Genomic DNA, 13,859 nt, shown 5'->3' with positions numbered 1-13,859 from the left:
CACAGAGAGGACAAGATGTGAGGCTGTTGGAAACCACTGTAGGACAGAGCCTGTCAGAGTAAGAGTGAGGGGAACATGGGGCATTGGTGGCCACCTCTGAGTCACTAGATATAGCTGTTCCTGAACTTTCTGTTCCATAAGTCAGAGAGGCCCCTTATGAACTTGAGTCATGTTTCTATCTATTATATCCTAAGATTTATGACTGAAATGGAGCCCCACGCCCTGCTAGTTTGTGCGGTGACATCATTTACACCTTTATTTGCACTGAGGCTCCCCTGGAGAAACCAAGGAAGTCTGTGAAAGAAAAAGGTTTGCTTTAGACTCAAAGAGGTTCTATAGCAGGTCTTCCAATAAATGACATGTGGCATGGGCTATAATCAAGTCAGACATGGAGGCTGGTCCTTTTTCCCTATTACCAGGGGCTCCCCTACCAGCACTGGTGGAGCAGAGGCAGGTGCTGTGGCCTCCTGGGCATTCACGCTCCCACCAGCCTTTGAGGAACTTGCACGCTGGCTTGGAGGCAGAAGCAATGGACCCTCAGCAGGACTCAAATCAGTGGCAGTACAAGGCTTACCCAAGAAGGCCTGTGTCTCATGCTCCAGGGAGCTCTCATGTCCAGTGGGCCTGAAGAAGCATTCTCATGGAGGCCTTTAGGCCATGTCAAGTGTCTTGTATCATTTGGTGACAGAGGTTGAGTCCAGGGTTACCGATCATTTCCCGTGTTCAAGGTACTTTCCTGCCACCAACTAAGCCCATTACAATCCCACCCAACGTCATCCTAGTCACGAGCTCAGAGTAGTCACCCTGGGGAAACATGGCCACGCTTTTTGCCAGCCCAGTCTAAAAATGGACACAGCACGCTGAGCCTGGCTGCTCCAGTTTCCAAGGTGCCAAGCCACGAAAGAAAGAATAACCTCTTTAAAGCATTTACAAGTCATTACTACACTGGAAAGAAAAAAAAAATCCATTGCTAAGTAAAATCACCAGGATTGACGTCATTGATTTCTGCCCAGCATTGCCCATCCATTCAGGATGTGCATTTTAATACAACAAATAATAAATCATTTGTTTAACGAAAGCATGCTGCCTGTAAGACATATACACATGCTACTGCCTTCTAAAAGACCTCCTGGAAGCAATTTGCCAGGCGGAAACCACACCCAAAGGAATAGGCTGAGCAGTACTTAGGCCTAGCAGACAAAAGATAGATGCACAGCAGAGAAGTAATAGAAGTAATAGCTTCTCACCTTCAGGTCCTGCTCAAGGTTGGAATGCACTGCATCTAACCAGGCAAATAACCTGGGCTTTCATCTCCTGGAAGCAGACGAGGGGCCTCCATTTCCTGAGGCCCAGCAACATAAACAGTGTTTTAGACAGGGAGTGAAGAATAAAGGATCAGTTCACCAGGGCAGCACAGAACAGCAAAAAGACACTCAGTCCATTGGTCCCTGAAGCAGGCAATGTAGCCTTGGGCAAATCTCATCTTCCTCATCTTCAGGAAGCAACAGGGTCTGATTCTAAATAGGGAGACCAAATTGTTGACCAAATTTCTCTGATACACAACATCAAAAACAAAAGGCTAGAATTTGACTTTGGTTTTGATAAACTGAAAGACTTATACAAAAATATATTTCTAGTTATACTAAAACATATGAAGAAGGTTATTGAGAGAAATTATTGAGAAAATAACTGGAAATAAGCAAAAGCATTTTCTTTTTTAATTTGATGATATTATGTTTAAGAAACTGGTTCTTCGGTATGCAAAGAATTCAAAGTCCTGAGCACACAAATTGAGCTGAATTTGTGTGTCAGTCCTAGGCACTTCTTCTCACCTGATTTGTAAAATGAATTTGAAAAATGAGTTTTAAATGCAGTTGAGGTCATCGCTATAATTTCTAACCACCATGACCTTTGAGGATGTTTAACAGGTCAAAGAGTTCTCAGTTAAACTTCCCTTTTCTCTGAAGAAAAGATAATTCTTACATTTCCCAGTCAGGTCAATTCTTTGCAATTTCACAGAAAAGGCTCTTTCATGCTCCTTGAGAAATTTACCACCACGCTTGACAACAGTCAAAAGCTCTTCCTCGTAGGCAGTCCCTTCCTTCGCTCTTGCTGTAATTGTGTGTCTTTCCTCCCACTCTACCAAAGTGAAACCACCAGCATGCTGACTGGGCTGGAGCTGCCCAATAATCATTAAACCAGCCCTGGGACTTGGCTTGCATAAGCAGCCACACTTCTTTTAGTCTATGCCCCAAGGTACTGGTTCTATCCCTTCGATGATTTTCATTGCTTCCTTATAGATTTTTTTCTCTTTTAAAAGGGAAATTAAAATGTGGTGCACCAGGTTACTCTGAAGCTTTTAGAATCATGGGTGCCAGAGGGAGCAGAGTGATTCTCAGTTTGTCCCTGTTAAAGGCCTAAGATCATAAAGTGGAACTTCATGAGACCATTCCTGTAGGCATTAAAAATGGGAGCATGGAAACATCACACTTCCTGAAGTTGTTATCTCTGATAACAGTAGTTCCCATTAAATGATTCATTCCATGTTATTTTATTAAGAATATGGTCTAATAGCCAATAATATACAATATAACCTAATGTTTAATAAAAGAAAGATAAACAGCACAGCGAAGTACAAACATGATCGCCACTGGCTTCATGGAGACCATGAAAAACTCTTTATCCCAGTTGGACAGACCCTTTCTAATAGAACCAGCTGCCTGTATTCTACAAGCTTGCTTGGTTTCCTCCTCAGGCACCTCAAATTCAACCCTAAACCTGGGCTTTTAATCATAACTTAAAGCCATATCTGGTCCAGATATATCCAGTCATCCTAACCTGCAACTCCAGGCCTTGGTTCTCACATCCAGGTTTTTGTCTGCATGATCACATGCCCTACAAAGACATCCAGCTGACTCAGTCTCTTCATTCACCTACACTCAGCTTCACCTGGCACACAGCCAGCAGGAAGCCCTTTCTCAACCTCATAGCTGAACCAAACAGGGCTCTTCAGGAATGGTCCAGGTTACGTGGCAGAGGAACACATCTATAATTCATGTGTTTCATAACTGGGGAGGGGGATCAGACAACACTCTCTTGAAACTATAAGAAATTGTGTGTGCACAGCATTTTCTATGTAATAAATCCATAGTCTTCCTTAGATTCTCAAAAGGAGCCGTAATTCAAAACAGGTTAAGAACTATCGTCCCATCAGACAGAATACAGATGCCTCAATGGCACATAAGTGTTTAGATAATTCCAAAGCTTTTCCATTTCACTCATCCCATGTCCTTCCCCCTACCCCCTCACTGGGCTCCAGGTCCATTCAGACAGATGTTGTTCCCAGAAATATCATGCTACTTGTCACTGCTGGGCTATCCCATGAAAGTCCCTCTGTCTGGAATGTCTTATTGGTTGCCAAGAAAATATCCCTGTAAACCAAGCCTCCTCTATTTGGCGAAGACCTCTGGGAATCTACTCCATGGTCCCATGTCAGCCACTCTGTCCCATCTCTGCAGCTGGCATTAAGTGTTACGCTCCCTGGAAGTGCTGGAGTTCTGTCTCCCTGTGAACATGGAGCATCCACTGGACAGGCAGCGTGATTTTCACCAAAAAGTGCTAAGCATAGTGCATGTATACCGTAGGCACTCAACAAAGGTTTAACACTCCACTTGTACCTTTTAAATGATCTTATTACAGACTCCTACAGACCACTCACATTTGGTGAAAATCAAGAAATATCCTTTGAAAGAATATTGTTGGCTAGCTAAGAATAGGTTTCGCTTGGCACAACAGTCAAGAATTATTACAGTTTTGGCTTTTGCAGTTTTACATTACATTGGGCCAAACTCAGGACTTCGCTCAAAGGAATTTAAATGCACAGACCGATAACATCTCCAATAGATGACTGAACTTTCGCTGATGCTTGCAATGTTGGCAAAAAGTAATTTATTGAATTACTGATGCACTTAATAAAGTGCTGTGACGAGCTTAAGAAAAGAGATTGCTGAGTCAACAGCAATTCAAAATTAAGGACGGGGTTACTGTTGCAGCGTATTTGTCCATCCAGTATTTAAATGTTCAGCTGTTTATGAAACTAAGTCTGCTTTTAGAACCAGAAAAACCATATGCTGAAAATAAATGCTCAATACAAGCAACAGCCGCACATTGTCTTACCAGTAACAATGCAAGTTTCGAGAAGGTTTGAAATAGTGTGGCTGGAAACAGAAGTTTCTTTTTGATTAGTAAGCTTCATAGTGCAACTAAGATCATAGAGGAGTTTTATTTTTACTTCTTTAAGAAGTTAAAATATTTTATTCTTTTTGGAAGGATAAAATATTTTATTTTCTACCCATTAAAGTGAGTACCCTAAGACAATTTGTCACCACTGAGCAGTTGTCCCAGTCATGTTCTCTCCTTATCTCCTGCCCACATGGGCTCAGGACACAGGGCTCACATTCCAGTTGAAAGGGAATTTGAAAAGCCTCCTCAGTTAACAACTACTGAAAGATAAAAGCTCAGTATCTGAGACTCTCTCTCTCTACCTCTCTTACTCAACCATATGCTGAAAATAAATGCTCAATACAAGCAACAGCCGCACATTGTCTTACCAGTAACAATGCAAGTTTCGAGAAGGTTTGAAATAGTGTGGCTGGAAACAGAAGTTTCTTTTTGATTAGTAAGCTTCATAGTGCAACTAAGATCATAGAGGAGTTTTATTTTTACTTCTTTAAGAAGTTAAAATATTTTATTCTTTTTGGAAGGATAAAATATTTTATTTTCTACCCATTAAAGTGAGTACCCTAAGACAATTTGTTGGCATAGATCAAGTTACTGTAAATCTTTAAACATAATTAAGAATACAAATATTCTGGCTTTTTATTAATTCCTACTGACACTGCCCCCACCCCCATAATAGTGAGAGAGCTTCTGCTTTGGAGAGTCAATGTCTGAGTCACAATGACAGCTCCTGATGTGAGCAGATGTCACCCCTGTGCACTTTGCAGTTGTCCCAGTCATGTTCTCTCCTTATCTCCTGCCCACATGGGCTCAGGACACAGGGCTCACATTCCAGTTGAAAGGGAATTTGAAAAGCCTCCTCAGTTAACAACTACTGAAAGATAAAAGCTCAGTATCTGAGACTCTCTCTCTCTACCTCTCTTACTCTTTCTTATATATATGTAGAACAGTGGGAAACTGCACTAAAGTGACAAAAGATTTGGAAAGAAACACAGTCAGCTGTAGGAAGTATTCTACGTTGAAAACTAACTTATTAGCTGAATTCATTAGCAGGTATCTCTGGACTCCAGAAAATGGACTGGGATTTCTGTAAGGGGGATTTACTTGGTCTCCATGGCAGAGACTAGAGGCCTTCCCATACTCCAAAGACCTATCCCAGGTTTTCTTTTTTTTTTGGAGAGGTTTTCGCTATAGGGCCCGTGCGCTCGCCAGACAGACAGAGAGAGACATAGAGACAGAGAGTGAGAAATCACCCCCCAGGGGGGATGGTCATGCTGCAATCCCTTCTCCTCCATTCTCCTCTCGGGATCTTGGGCATGCACACACACGCGCCCGGCGTGAGTTTTAAGCCACCGGGTCCGGGACGCGAACAGCGGTCGACTACGTGGGAGTCCAGCGACATAGCCATTAAGCTAACTACTGGTTCCCAACAATCCAGGTTTTCACTGAAAGAGTTTTGTAACAAGTAGATTGGAATAGAATGGCTAAGAGCAAGGCCAGTCCTGGGGAAAAGTGTGATATGAGGAAAAACTGACCACAGGTGCCCTCAAAGCCTGTCTTGAGCTCTTATCCTCCTTTTCCTCCTTGTCCCTTTCACCCCCTACACCCTAAAAATGAAATCGGTCAACACTAAGACTCCAATGTTAGCATCCACCAAGGAGACATAGTCCTCCTTACAGGTCTATTTCCACCTCCGTGATGTTTCTAACAGCAAAATCAAAAGCTTTATTCCTCGTCAAGAATTTCAAACTGGTGAATAAAGTGAGGAGGGAGGCCCCAGTACTTGGACATCAAATCATGAAAGCAAGTGTCCATCTTTGAGGCTGGAGTCTTTGAACTGGAGAAGAAAGGAAAGTCAGAGCTCCCAAAGTTTAATGAGGAACCTGCCAGGACAGGAGCTTCCACTTGCCTGGACTCTGTTTAGAGGGTGTGTCCCCCTGACCCTCAGAGCATACTGGCGCATGTTGGCCAAGGAATCAGGGCTGAGTCTGCTGAGATCAAACAACTCTGTACTGCAGACCTATTAAAGCCTTATTGTAGAGACACAGCCTGAAAGATGCCGAGTCATTTCAGAGTGAGAGACAAAATTAAGAGACTTAGTGCAAAGGTCATTTAAAATAATACATATCAAGTAACTATGTGATAGGAGGTTCAAAAATCTTGGTTGAGATGAAAAATGGAACTAATTTTCTCCCTCAGCACAACAACTAGTGACCAATATTCAGTTGGTAACATCTAAATAGATTTTAAGACATTCATAACCAAAAATTATATCTGCATTTATAAAATAGAAATTAGGTGATTTGCCGTGAGGACAAAGCATTTGTAGCAGAGAAGTTGGAACTTAAATCATCTCAAGCCTTTGATTCAAATCCTGTGGCCCCAGGACTCAGATAATACCACTGATCCCTTGGAAAGTGCTAGGCTAGGCCTTTACGTATGGCATGATTGTGTCAGTTCTCATGACTATCCTATTTGGTAGTGTCGTTCTCCCCGCAGTGAAGACTTGGAATCATACAACCAGATCTGATTCTAGTCCTTCTGCTCCATAGTCCTGTTCTGAAACCCAAGTTGTGCTATCTCCTGTTGAACAGAAAACCCTGTCGACTAGATTTGCTGCTGCTGGAATTCACGGCAGGGAGGGTGCTCTACACGTGGTTTCCTCAACTGCTCCCTGGCTGGGCTCCCATTCAGCTCTATCACCTTAATCAATCCACTTCTCCACTTCACACACAAGCATTAAGTGTGCTCTAGGCATCATGGGAGCCTAAGACTGAGTCACTCACCTGCCCATAGCCAAACACGTTCATTCCTCCTAGCCCTTCCACAGAATCAAATCTAGTGTTGCCAGCACTCAGACTTAGACATAGGGTTCAAGCAATTTTTGCTCTCAAGTCTTCATTCTGTACCAATAAACACTGGCATCAAAACACCTGCCCAGGGGCCAGCAGGTGGCGAGGTAGTTAAGGGGCTGGACTCCCACATGGCTGACCGCAGTTCAAGTCCTGGATCTGGAGGCTTGAAAATCATGCTGGGTGTGTGGGCATGTATACCCCAAATCCCAGGAAGAAAATGGAGGAGAAGGAATTGTGACATAACCATATCCCCTGGGAGGGCGATTTCTCACTTGCCCTCTCACTGTCTCTCTGACTCTCTTTGGTGAGTACAGGGGTTGTACTGCAAAATCCTTAAAAATAAATGAAAAATATACTTGCCCAAAACACTTTAGATTTTTAACACACACAAAATAAGAATCTTTTTCGTTTCTTCAAAGATTTCCCCACCCCTGATGGAGTTTATATTTGTTTGGGAGAAAAAGAAGACCTCTCCACCCCTTGTGTTACTTGATACAACATATAGTAATAGACTAGTTTAAATATTCCTGATTACATTCGAAAGACATTTAAAATTAGATGTCCTTTTAAAATACTTTATTTGGCCTCTATCTCATTGGGAATCAATATAAAAAGATATGTTTGTTTGTTTTTCTGAAACATATTGTTACGTATTTTTATTTCATAAGCTTAATCAACCCCTTTGAAGTATTTGTATGCTTGAAAGACATGGGGCCCACATAGCTGGCAATGAGCCAGGTGCTGTCACAGTTCAAAGGCTGTGAACCACATCAAAACTCCCTGGCTGGAACACCTGGATGGGGTGGACCTCGATGGGTAAGATTTGGGGAGCGGCAGCCAGAGAAAGAGAATGAAAGGAGGCTGGCCTGGTAATTCCCAAACTAGGGATCTCCCAGCCCACATCCGGCAGCAGGGCCCCACGCCACACTGCATCTGCTTGAGGATTAGTTAACATTCAAGAAAACTTCAGGTGTACTAATCTAAAACTCCAATCATCTAGAGTATTATCCAGCAAGTGACAAAACAATAAGTTAGCCCTCCAAAATAAGTTACTGAATGTCTGGAGGCTACTACCTAATGCTTTTTTTTTTCTTTGTCAGAAGACACCTGTGCTCACCAGAGTAAGACACAGAGAAAGAAAAGGAGAGAGAGAGAGAGAGAGAGAGAGAGAGGAAGCAGCCCCCAGTTGAGTGTGATTATGTTGCAATCTCTTCTCATCTATTTCTCCATCCTGTTTGGATTTTGGGCATGCATGCACATGTGCCTGGCATGTTTTTAGGCTGCTAGGGCTGGGACTTGAACTGTGCAGTTGGCCATATCCAGCTCCCTCAACCACTAGGAACTGGATGGCTCTAATACTTTCATTAACAGCCTGGTAAACATACCCATGAGCCTTTTCTCACTCTATCTAGATCCAGTATTCAAAACAGAGAGAGACAGGGAACAAGTGCTGAGACAGCTCCAGCCTTGAAGCCAGCCTTTTATGAAATAGGCAGCCTTTCCTGTACCAAGAAGAGAGGGATGAAATCTTCTCAGAGTACTGCAGCTAGGAGGGGCTCAGAGATGGTCCAGGAAAGCCCCTGGCTCTAGAGGTAAGAAAGGGTGAAGTTCTGAGAGTTTGGGGGCAGTCCACAGCGTTAGAGCTTCCATATTCTGATCTGGTTCCTGGTTCCTTATGCCTTATTCTAGACCACAGTGCTTCATGGTGTGGAGTTTGGTTCACTTTTGTATTGCATTATAGTCAGACTGTTTTAATTGAGGCCACGAGCCCGGGTTAATGTGCATAGCAAGTTGCATTTCTGCCTCATTGACCGCTCTAACACTGGAACCAAAGGTGCATGCTGAAGAACGTTGTTACCTTTGTTCACAGAGCACAGGTAAGAGATAACATTATGAGATTAAAATAATTACGCAAAATTTACATAATCATTCAGATTATCATGCAAAATGGAAGGTGCACAAAAAGTATCTATCTATTAATATGGATTCTGGCTTTGTTCATTTATTCATTTAAATGTCATTAGTTTTTAACACCTGCAATGCACAGTATTGAGTGTGTTAGGGGAATAATAACTACAATTTTCTTAGTGCCAGCGATGTGTCTATAATTTGTATTTGTCATCTGTTCCTCCCATAGAAGTTGTATGGTGCAGAGGTGACCACTCCCATGGTAGGCAAGAGATTTGAATTCATACCTGATTTTGAAATCCAACCTCTCAAAAACTACCCTCTACTCTAAAAGCACTAACTGTCCAATGTAGGAGATAAACTATTTGAACAAGTCAACTGGAAATCAAAATAGAGTCCAACAACTGCTTTAGGACAGGCACAAATAACCATCATAGAAGCAAGAGGAAGGCATAGTATTCTTAGGTGGAGGGACCAAGAACGCTTTGGGGAGAGATTGTAGTTTGATTTTAAGTATTTCAGCTGGGCCTTGAGGTATGGGTAGGAGTATCCAGCTCCCTCAACCACTAGGAACTGGATGGCTCTAATACTTTCATTAACAGCCTGGTAAACATACCCATGAGCCTTTTCTCACTCTATCTAGATCCAGTATTCAAAACAGAGAGAGACAGGGAACAAGTGCTGAGACAGCTCCAGCCTTGAAGCCAGCCTTTTATGAAATAGGCAGCCTTTCCTGTACCAAGAAGAGAGGGATGAAATCTTCTCAGAGTACTGCAGCTAGGAGGGGCTCAGAGATGGTCCAGGAAAGCCCCTGGCTCTAGAGGTAAGAAAGGGTGAAGTTCTGAGAGTTTGGGGGCAGTCCACAGCGTTAGAGCTTCCATATTCTGATCTGGTTCCTGGTTCCTTATGCCTTATTCTAGACCACAGTGCTTCATGGTGTGGAGTTTGGTTCACTTTTGTATTGCATTATAGTCAGACTGTTTTAATTGAGGCCACGAGCCCGGGTTAATGTGCATAGCAAGTTGCATTTCTGCCTCATTGACCGCTCTAACACTGGAACCAAAGGTGCATGCTGAAGAACGTTGTTACCTTTGTTCACAGAGCACAGGTAAGAGATAACATTATGAGATTAAAATAATTACGCAAAATTTACATAATCATTCAGATTATCATGCAAAATGGAAGGTGCACAAAAAGTATCTATCTATTAATATGGATTCTGGCTTTGTTCATTTATTCATTTAAATGTCATTAGTTTTTAACACCTGCAATGCACAGTATTGAGTGTGTTAGGGGAATAATAACTACAATTTTCTTAGTGCCAGCGATGTGTCTATAATTTGTATTTGTCATCTGTTCCTCCCATAGAAGTTGTATGGTGCAGAGGTGACCACTCCCATGGTAGGCAAGAGATTTGAATTCATACCTGATTTTGAAATCCAACCTCTCAAAAACTACCCTCTACTCTAAAAGCACTAACTGTCCAATGTAGGAGATAAACTATTTGAACAAGTCAACTGGAAATCAAAATAGAGTCCAACAACTGCTTTAGGACAGGCACAAATAACCATCATAGAAGCAAGAGGAAGGCATAGTATTCTTAGGTGGAGGGACCAAGAACGCTTTGGGGAGAGATTGTAGTTTGATTTTAAGTATTTCAGCTGGGCCTTGAGGTATGGGTAGGAGCCCTTACAATGGAGACAAAGGGGAAAGAGACTGACAGCAGAGAGCTGTGCAGGCTCTACCTTCTGGAACCCAGAAGGCATGGGTCCTTGTCGGGGGATGCTCTCAGGGAGTACCAAGCCATGGGTGCACTAGGAGAAAAGTGAAAAGAAAAAGTAGAGATGATCTCAGAACACTCAGGTTCTTTTTTTTTTTTTCTTTCTCCCAGTGATAATTGAATATTAAGGCCGATCTTCATCTTAATGGATACATTTATTCCTGTTCTGGCAGCAGAGCTTCTGTAACACAAACATCGTAAACGAAAAAGATGTGCCAAACAAGGGAATGGAGGGCGGCTTTGATGATGTTCCCTTACTGCTCCCAAACCTGCTTCCTGGGGTCATGTGAGGTCTCTCTGGTCCAACTGGATAGCCATTTTAGCAGGTGTATCTGGGGTCTATTGAAGAACTGGCCCTATAACCTCTGGACTGCTCTCGTCGCTCTATGATTCGAATTCAATCTGTATCATCAAAAATGTGTGGCTATCCTCCCCCCACAATGGAGAGTCGCTAAAAATACACAAACTCATTTACATCAGCACATGTGCTCCTAACAGGCTCAGTAGGTCACTTGCTCGTCCGTCCAACAGTACTCCTCAAGAGTCTGCTGGCAGGGATCTGGTGGGGCATTGGCATATCTTTCAGAAGCAGGATGGAGGCTTGCGTAATTAGATGGATAAGGAAAACACTGAAAGGTATTGAACTGAGAGGAAATTATCGTGTGATTTTAGACATGTTGAGCTGGGGAGCATTTGATATCCCAGAAGGACTATCAAATAGGCAGCTGGGCTTGAAAACTGCTAAGTGGTCTGGGCTACAAATATGCCTCGAACCTGAAAAGGGGAATTTTCATAAATGGTGGTGACCTAAACTGGGATAATGGCAGGGGAGATGGACCAAGTGGACCAACTGAAGCATAATTTGGAAGAGAAACATATTTGTCCCACCGAAACTGATGCAGCTACCTCCACCACCACCACCAACCCATTAGTGGTCAGTGATTTGTGTGTGTATACCTATCTCTCTCTATATAGATCCCGTAGACAATGGGAGAGGGCCATTTCTTAGGACATAGGGCTTCAGGCCCTCTGCCAGGCTTCCAAGGAGTTGGAGGTGCTGATTTAGGGAACATTTTCCTTTCAGCCATGTGTCCCTCCACAAAAGGGAGAAGAAATGGCTTCTGTGTATGCTTGGTAAACTTGACCACATTGTTTTAGACTCACTCTGTGCCTTTACAGGGGCTCCAGGAAGCACTGACCAGAGATAGTAACGCTCTCATTGACTTCCCACAACTAATGTGGTAGGGCTGAGCAAGGGGTATGTTTTTAAATCTAAAGCCATCCTGATTCATGCAACAATTTGACATTTAACAGAGACAAATCTAGCTCCTGGCTCATGTCGACACATGGAAAGTCTGTTAAGTGGGGGCAGTGCTGATTCACAGGCATCACTAACACCAATGGCCAATAAGTTGACCCCTGAGGTCATAGTTAAGGGCAGAGCATGTCTGGGAAGGGCTGAGTCCAATTCAGGACCCTCTCACTGAGGGTGTAGTCTCCTACCTCTTGGGTCTGTTCCATGCCTTTGCTCCCCCGAGGCCTGGAGCCTGCACTTAGAATGCACAGACCCCGACTCTTCACACACAAAGCTTTGCCTATACCATGAAGGCTCAGTGATCATGGTGGTCAGAAGTCTGGGTCAGACACCTGCACCTCATCACCATGCCCTCTTTCAGCTTTGTATTCTGGTTTTGGAAAGACACCTACCCCCACCAATTTAAATGAGCATCGGTCTTTATTTTACAGAGGTAGAAATTCATCCCCCTTTGGGGCACAAAGACCTTCAGTGTCAGGGCAGCTGGGGTCAAGAGCAGATCTGAACGGACATGTACACAGTCATTTCTAGAATATGTGATCATCCTTTTCTGGTTTTCATTCAACTCAGCCATAATACAGTCGTTCACTCCGAAATACAAGCCCAAAGTCATTTCCTTTCCTTGAGTTTCCTGGATTGAAACTCTCTGATCAGGTGGTGGTAACTCAAAGCACATCAATACAGAATTCCGAAAGTATAATCATCTAATCTTTCCAGAAAGGTTTATCATACCTGGAAGGAATTGAGGTCAGGTCCAGCTTGGCTCTGCCTCACTGTCCTGCAGGTTGCCTGACCTTCCCCAGATGGTCCCAGGGAGCATGCAAAATTAGCACTTGACTGGCCTCTGGCCCCAGGACCTCCATCAGGTCACCCCATCCGCACAGCACATCCTGCAGTTCAGCCTCTGTCACCTGCCAGGGTTTCCTTGTCGCATCTCTGATCCTCCCAGCTGCACCCTTCTCCATGGAAGGCAAACGGGCTCCTGGACCCGCGGGTAGCAACCTAGGAACGCCCCCTCCCCTCCCGGAGTTGGCGCAACTCAATCACTGGATCAAGAAAGGCTCCAGTGGCAATTCCTGTGTGTGCAGCACCCACCACAGCTGTGGGCAACCCCTCGGTGCCGCTCGCTTTCACATACACCGCCCTGTCACCGTCCGCCTCGCACTGTCGCCACCCGCAGACACACACTCTCCCTTCCTCTGTTTACCGAGAGCGAGCAAGAGAACTGCCGATGTAGTGGCCAACTTGAGCTGGGGACTTTGGGGGAGGGGACACGCCGCAAGCCCGTAGCCAGGGTCGCGCAGTTCGCAGCTGCTGGCACTGGTCGTGCTGCATGGGCGGCAGGGAGCCGGCAAGGGACCCGGCACCCCGGCGCTGCCCCCTCCTTCCTGCTGCGGCGGACGGAGAGGCGTCCTCGGCCTGGTTCGGCCACCCAGTACAGACACCCGAAGGGGCACACGACCACCGGTTTGCATCCCAAGCTCTTCTCTCACCTCCTGGGGTCCGGTCCAGTCGCGCCGACCGCTCCGCCGAGGCGGCTCTGCATCTCCCGAGCGCTCGCCTGCCGCCCTCCGGGGCGCCTCGCTGTCCCCACCGGGCGCGAAGGAGGGTCGTGGTGACGCGCGGAGGCAGCGGGGTCCTGGCGCCGCTTGCGCCGCCTCCTGCCCCCCGCAGTCCGCAGCCGAGCAGGAAATTTGTCCGGCCGGGTCTCACCGCTTCCTCGGCTGCGGATCTGACTCTGGCTCCTCGGCGCGGGGCGCGG

General features: G+C 44.8%; 1 protein-coding gene across 1 annotated transcript in view; it reads right to left on the bottom strand.

Moving 5' to 3' along the window:
• PTPRE (protein tyrosine phosphatase receptor type E) overlaps positions 1 to 13,806 on the bottom strand; it is a 178,786-nt gene extending 164,980 nt beyond the window's left edge. Inside the window, 1 exon segment of the mRNA XM_006146917.3 lies at positions 13,591 to 13,806. The gene's annotated coding sequence lies outside the window, so the exon portion shown is untranslated.
• Positions 13,807 to 13,859: the final 53 nt, after the last annotated feature.

The sequence above is a fragment of the Tupaia chinensis genome, unplaced genomic scaffold, assembly GCF_000334495.1.
Source record: "Tupaia chinensis unplaced genomic scaffold, TupChi_1.0 Scaffold000197_1, whole genome shotgun sequence".
NCBI classification, from domain to species: Eukaryota; Metazoa; Chordata; class Mammalia; order Scandentia; family Tupaiidae; genus Tupaia; species Tupaia belangeri.
This window is presented reverse-complemented; position numbering and strand designations above follow the sequence as displayed.